Consider the following 6,816-nt stretch of genomic DNA (forward strand, 5'->3'; position numbering starts at 1 on the left):
TTTAGTTTTCTGGGTTTGAATCAATTTTTTTTCATCTCCATATACAATGGGTAGGAGGTGTATTAACTGCAGCTAGGGGTGCTGTGAATATATTGATGGACCTCATCTTTGAGAGTTCATATTTGGTTTCAGACACTGACTATCTGGATAAGTTGACCCTGGATAAGTTGCTTGACCCTGTTTGCATCAGTTTCCTCATCTGTAAAATGTGTTAGAGAAAAAAATGGCAAACCACTATGGTATCTTTGCTGAAAAAAAGCCCAAATGGGGTCCTAAAAACTAGATCTAAGGAACAATAAAAAAGAAATGTGTTTATTTATTTATACAGCCAAAAGAATAAATAAATAAATAAGTAAAAGTAGATATATTATGGACAGATTAATTATTTTATGAAAGAATTCTTCTACCCACTGAAAATGTTTAAATGATAGGACTAGTGGATGCTATTCATGAGAAAATTTGAGATTATGAAAAAATTTGTGATGGAGCAGGGAATGAAGAGAAAATAATAGATTGATAACATTCAAGTATTAGGCTCTTTTAATAGATAGGCTGCCTCTGGAGAGAGAAAAGACATCAGGGTTAGGAAAATCCAAGTTCAGTTTGTTTTTCACACAAAACTGGTTAGACAAGTTACTAAATATCTCATTGCTCCCAGACAATGCCTTTAAAGACTATAAAATGAAGATAAGATGATGATGATCTTAATAGCAGGAGTTTCCACACCTGAAAGTTCTCTGTAGCAATGAAACTACATACTTAGGTCCACTGAATTCTTTCTCTTTTACTTAATGCAAATAATGTTCCCATAAGTCATCATTATCAATTGTTCACATTTTCATTGACAACGGTAATTGAAAACATGAAACTCTTCTATTTTAATGTTATAAAGTTTAATCCTAACTACAAATAATTATTTTTTCTTATACACAGACATGTATTCATATATTTGGAGCACTTTCATAGTATTTTATTATATATTATGATATAATTATATATTATTAACACTTTCATATAATAATCTCTTTTTTCAAACTCCACCACAGTTTTATTCAATAAAATATGGAAAGTGGGATGGGGGTACCTTCTCCCTACTGCCCCCCTCCCCCCTTGCCCACACCCTTATACTTAGAGCCGGGCTGGCTCTCAGATATCACCTAACCTCCAGTTCTTATTACACTGGTGGGGGGGGGAGGACCAAAGAGATGTTATTCAGTTTTACAAGTGGTCAGGGCCCCAGTCAAGCTTGACCTCACATCTATGGATTCCCTCTGAAAAACTCTGCCTGCTGCCAATTTCCTTCTGTACATTGTCTGAATTCAGACTGAGTCTTCACCTGTGTCCAGGTACAGCTGATTCTGTCAAGGGACCCTCATTGCTGGGCTGTTCTGATGCCTCAGGCAGGGTGGAGGTACACAGACATGGCCTCAAAGTCAGCCCTCGAAGGGAACCTTGAGCTTTGGGAGGTCCCATCTTGTTGAAGTTTAACAGGTAGAAGTAGCTGTTGGTCAGATCCTTGGAGACAAGCTGGAAGCCCAACTGGGCTAAGGCTCCCAAGAAAGCCCTTATATCCTAAACTGGCTGGCTACCTCCGCCACTTTCAACAGGTCTCCTGGTTTTAGTACTCAATTTGCCTCCTTCAAGAAGTCACTGAGGTTTGTTCCCATCAATGAAAGGAAGAAAACAGCAATGTCCACAGACTCATCCTTAAGGGGCACCTGGGCCATGTCACAGACGGTAACACGAGGGTCAAGTGCAGCCAGGTCAAAGCAGTGAACAGTGTTTCAAACACTATAGGCAAGACGACAGTCTCCACACCCCAAATCTGCCACAATCAGAGAAGCTGGCCACTGCTTCAAGTCCTTCACGATCTGGGCCACAGGCTTCAAGGGCTATCGCTTTATTTGGTTCTGAAAGTCAAGATGATAGAGCTCAAAGGCCTCAGGATCTTCTGGAAGATGTGGCTCGGACACTGCTGGTCACAGAGTAAAGCCATTCATTGAGGAAGCAGAAACGAGCTCCTTTCAAGTCGACGCTTCATCTTTGCCAGAAGCATCCCAACTCGATCCACAGATAGCCCTGACTTCTGCTTTCAAATCTGGCTCACTTAGGAGCTACAACACTCTGTGCTTTTGGGAGCAGAAACTTATTCTTCTGTCTCCATTTGTTTTTCTGACGGTTTCTCCATTGTTTCCAGCTTAGCCTTGGCTCTGTATTATTCCCGTCTTCCACTGAGCCCAGGGTGGAACTGAGACCTGGGCCATTCTGGGAATACATAGGGGCCAGATCATCATTCTTTGGGGCTCCAGAACCTTTGCTTTCTTCTTTTTTAGTTTTTATTCCTTGAGCTAATAGCTTTGAATTTTCTTCCATAAGTGGAGCCTGTTTGAGGGTCCTCTTCCTCTTTTTTCTCTTCTCCTCATCAAAGTCAGAATCGGAGTTGGAGTCATTGCTGCATTGCTTAGGAAGCTGGCGAGGCAATGTCTCAGTCTGCAGTGCCCACAATGTAGCTTGGAGACGCTGATGGCTGAGGCCCTTGGCGCGTGGCGCTGGCCCAGCCTGTGGCCGCAGGAGCCGGGCCTCGCGGGGGCCCGCGGGCTCCTCGGCCCACTCTGGCTCCTCAAACATCTATATAATAAATTTTTAATTGAAGCATTCATATATTTGAATACACTGCTCTATCTTTAAGTCCCTAATTCCTTTGATGTTGGTTGGATCTTGACAGAGAGAATCAGTCCCTCACCTGTGATGACTTGAGTATCTTTTTGTCATTTATATTGTGTCTTTACATCTCATATGTATGATCAATATGTTTCCTCACTGAAGCAGCCTCATTCATTTCTAGGAATACATAGATAGAAAAGAGTTCTGCTAACAATCTGTTAAATAATAAAACTGTCTTGGATTAGATATCAGTTTATTAACTTGGGCACTAGAAGTCTTTTTGTTCTTTGAGGCTCAGTTTTTCATATGAAAAATAAGGGAAGGGGAGATTTTTTGGACTGAGTGATCTCTACATTAAACTCATTCATATATATCATTCTTTATTCTTAGTATCATGATCACACACAGAGTGACAGAAGTTATGTAAAGAGAACCATTCTTCAACCTACCAATAAAATAAAAATATATGCTTATTCTTCTCCCTGCCCCAGCCCACTCCCCACCCACCCTCTGATAAGAAAATCACAAAATTCCAGGAAGGGATCTACTTATTTCTTTTTCTCATATCATGAATTTAAATGTCAAAATAAGGCTTTCCCATACACAACAAATACATTAAGAGTATTCTATATGAAATCATGAACCTCCATTTCATAATGCTTCCTATTTATGTAATAAATTCTTGTAAGTAGACAAACATAATCTCTATGTATTATTTTGCAATACTGTTTATCTGTTCCTCCTTCTGATCCTATGTTGTTCTATTCTGAATTTTCAAAAATATTATATTTTTTGTATCACTATTGTTAACCTTTCTCACTCCCTAAAAGTGAGGAAAAAATAATAATAGTCAAAGAAAATCAATTGATATAATAGTCAGTACAAAAATTATGTCATTTTCCTAGCTTTTGTTCATCATATTTCTGTCCAAGGAAGGTAGCATGATTCCTCATAAGTCCTCTGGATAAAGAATTGTTTTACTGCATGGATCAGAGTTAATTTCTCTCAGTTACTTTTTTTTATTATATTGCTTTTTTTTAATTAAAAAAATGTTCTTTTGGTTATTCTCCTTTTATTTTGCTCCAGATTATGTTACTAAAGGTTCTCTGAAATTGCTTTTAATCATTTCTCATAGCACAATAATATCCATTTCATTTTATACCACGATATATTTGAGCATCATCTAATTGTCTAAAAGACAATTGATAGCAGCTTCTTAGATGCTAGGTCTTTTCTGTACTCCTTTTCAATCATCTCTTCAACATCAGGAAGTTTATTTTGATAATTATAATAATATTAGGCCTTATATAACTTCCACCATGTGCCAAGCACTGTGCAAAACACTTTATAAATATTTCATTTGGTCTTCACAATAACTCAATAACTATAGGAGGTAATAGCTATTATTATCCCCATTTTACAGTTGAGAAAATTCCCAACATTATCATTATTCTTCAGCTTCTTTTCCCTTTTCTTGCTTGTTTCCCTGCTGAGCTTGATATATTTTTACTTCAATGTATATCTATTTGTGGTTGTATGAATTTTCAACCCTTTTTTTTTTCTTTTATAGATAAGAATGAGGGTCAACTGTAACCAGAACTTCCCATACCTTCCTCTATTTTGTACATATTTTTCAGAGACCATGACTGTGAATATAGTAGGTTCCTCTTCCTTTTGATTCATTTCTTTGCTAGTATGTTACCTTATCCATCTCATCATTTTCCTATCTTTATATTTGTAGAAGAAAATCAGTCCACCTCTGGGGATCTCTGCCTTTCTTTTTTTTTAACTACTTCAATACCCCATGAAGACTTTCAACTTCCAAAAGGGCATGATTCTTTCTGCTCTTTCTTCTATGGTTTGTACTGCATCATCATAAAGCCACTTTCAATTGCTTAAATAAATTTTACCTTTTTAGGATTCTCTTGATCTCTTTGTTCTTAATTCAAAGTTCCTACTCAGTTGTGTTTTTTTTTCCATCAAAAATGCTTTCAAATTCTCTTGTCTGATAAAAGTCTACTTTCTCCCTGTAGGTTCATACCATGCTTTGTAGGATAAATTAATTCCTGGTTATAAACTTCTATCTTCTACCTTTAAATATAATTTATTCAAAGATACCTTCATATTTATGGTAGAACTGTCAGCTCTCATGTAATCCTGAAAGAAGCTTCTTGAGACTTGATGTCCTTTTGCTTTACACTTGCAATATTTCATTCTTTGATATGGCATCTCTGGATTTTGGTTGTCTTTTTTGAGACTTTCCTTTAAGAGTTCCTTTCTGGGGGCAATTAATGGAGTCACCATTCATTCCACTCTCCTGTTCATCATTTGCCTAGACTTATGCTTAAATTCTCCAATTATATATGATTAAGTCCCATTTTACTGTCCTTTTATTTCCTGGTTTACTTTTTCCCCCTTTCATTTTTCCTTTTTTTTTTTTCATATAACAAGCCAACTTATTTAACTCTGTGATATCAGGATTTGTATCTCTTTGTTGTAATGAAAATTCTTAATTCTTGAACATTCCATGCACATAAACTTACATCTTAATATTTCTATTGGCCATCGATGATTTTTGAATTCCACAGGTCTTCTCTCATGTGTTATATCAATCAAGAATGGGTTGAAGTCATGTACTTATGAAAGGTAAACTTTTCCCCGGTAGGATATATCAGTTTTACTAGATAAATTGTGTTTGTAAGTTGATTATCTTTTAAGCTTTCAAGACATTAAATTTCTTTGCTCTCATTTTTTTTCTAAATTTAATAAACTGGTATTTTCAGATTATTACTAGTTGTTTGCAGGTTTGTTGGCTTTGTAAATTGTGAGCTCTGAATTTTAGCTATGGCAAACCTTGAAATTTTCCTTATTTTGTTTAAGAACTGTAATATTTGCATTTTTATTTTGCCTTCTGGTTCTCTTGGGTCTTAGTAATTTTTAATTTCTTGAAATATGATATTGGGAGTTCGATTGCCGTAGCTTTCAGGTAGTCTAATTATTCTTAGAGCATCTCTCTTTCATTTTATTCTTTTTTCCTGATGTTGGAACTATGTGTGTATATGTATGTATGTGTGTATGTATGTATTTTATTTTTCCAATTACATGATAGGAAAGTTTTTCAATATTCATCAACTTGCTTATTTATAAGTTATAGAATTTTCTACCCTTTGCACACCCCTTCCCTTAGCAGAGAATGCACTGGTAAAAATTATACATGTACAATTGTTTTTAACATGTATTCATATTTGTCATTTTTGTGTATGTGGAATCAGGACTAAGGAAAATGAAAGAAAATCATGGGATAGCAAGGAAAGGCATAAGAATTTTAAAATAGTGAACATAGTGTCCAATCAGATTTTGTGGTGGTATTTTCTTTTTTCTTTCAATTTCTTTTTCTTCTCTTGTTGCAAAAGCTAAAATTTCTAATATTTTATTGTATGGTAGTGGTGATAATGGGCATTCTTATTTCAACTTGATCTTATTAGATATACTCATAGTTTGTCTCCATTACATATAATGTTTGTTGATAGTTGTATATAGATTCTATTAATGAATTTTTAGGGAAAACTCCATATAACCTATGCTCTCAAGTATTTTTTTTTAACAGGAATGTATATTACATTTTGTCACTGGCTTTTCATCATATATTGAGTTAATCATGATTTCTGTTGGTTTTGTTACTTATATAGTTAGTTATTTTGAGTGTTTTCTTAATATTGAATCATCCCTGCCTACCTGGTATAAGTCCTACCTGATCATGGTGTATTATTCTATTGATAACTTCTTGTAATCTCTTTGCTAAAATTTTATTTAAAATTTTTACATCAAGGTTCATTAGGGAGATTGGTCTATAATTTTCTTTGCCTGTTTTGGTTTTTCCTGTGTTAGGCATCAGCACCATATTGGTGTTATAAAAGGAAATTTGCAGAGCTATTTGTATTGTTTTAAAATAGTTTATGTAGAATAGGAATTAATTGTTCGTGAAATACTTGGTAGATTTTACTTGTAAATCCATCTGGATCTGGAGACTTTTTCTTAAGCAGTTTATTGATGTTTTCTTAATTATTTTATTTCCACTTCTGTTAAACTAGGTAGTTTATATTTTTATAAATATTCGTCTATTCCACAAAGGTTGTCAAATTTGTTGGCATA

The 6,816-nt window shown here is 35.1% G+C and overlaps 1 pseudogene; it reads right to left on the reverse strand.

The window, feature by feature from the left end:
• Positions 1-1,332: 1,332 nt before the first annotated feature.
• On the reverse strand, positions 1,333-2,628 carry LOC141499227 (ribosomal RNA-processing protein 8 pseudogene; annotated as a pseudogene).
• Positions 2,629-6,816: the final 4,188 nt, after the last annotated feature.

The sequence above is a fragment of the Macrotis lagotis genome, chromosome X, assembly GCF_037893015.1.
Source record: "Macrotis lagotis isolate mMagLag1 chromosome X, bilby.v1.9.chrom.fasta, whole genome shotgun sequence".
Lineage (NCBI taxonomy): Eukaryota > Metazoa > Chordata > Mammalia > Peramelemorphia > Peramelidae > Macrotis > Macrotis lagotis.